Here is a 550-nt window from a genome sequence, read left to right on the forward strand (position 1 = left end):
TCAATTGAAATATATATTTGGCATTATCACAGATGGATTAAATTATTATTCTTAACTAAATCTATTAGAAAAATATATTTTCTATTCTCTATTTTCTTTTCTTTTTTCCTGGCTAATTCGTTCTATATTTTTCAGCAAATATGTTACGATAAGCGGAACATAAGTCAATAGGAAGATGCTCCCTAATTAAAATCCTAAGATAGTGGAAGTTCCGTATATCATTTTATATGAGGTTACACATCCCCCAATAATCAGAAAATAGAATTTCTGATGCATCCCGCATTAGTCACATGTAACGGTTGTTAATAAATTACACCACAAATTAGTCATTTGGCTCTTCAGATTATTACGCATAATAGGTTTATTTTTACAAAAGAAGGAAAGAATATTTCTCTGTAGGATTTATTTACTCGTAAGAAACAGTTTCAAATTTTCCGAGTGATAATAAAATAATTGTAAAATTTTCTTAATCCGCCCTATTGTCCTACGACACCATGGTATTCATTTTATGGCCAATATAATGTAATGTTAATATAAAAATCAAATCAGG

This window comes from Plasmodium inui (assembly GCF_000524495.1).
Source record: "Plasmodium inui San Antonio 1 unplaced genomic scaffold supercont1.87, whole genome shotgun sequence".
Taxonomy (NCBI): domain Eukaryota; phylum Apicomplexa; class Aconoidasida; order Haemosporida; family Plasmodiidae; genus Plasmodium; species Plasmodium inui.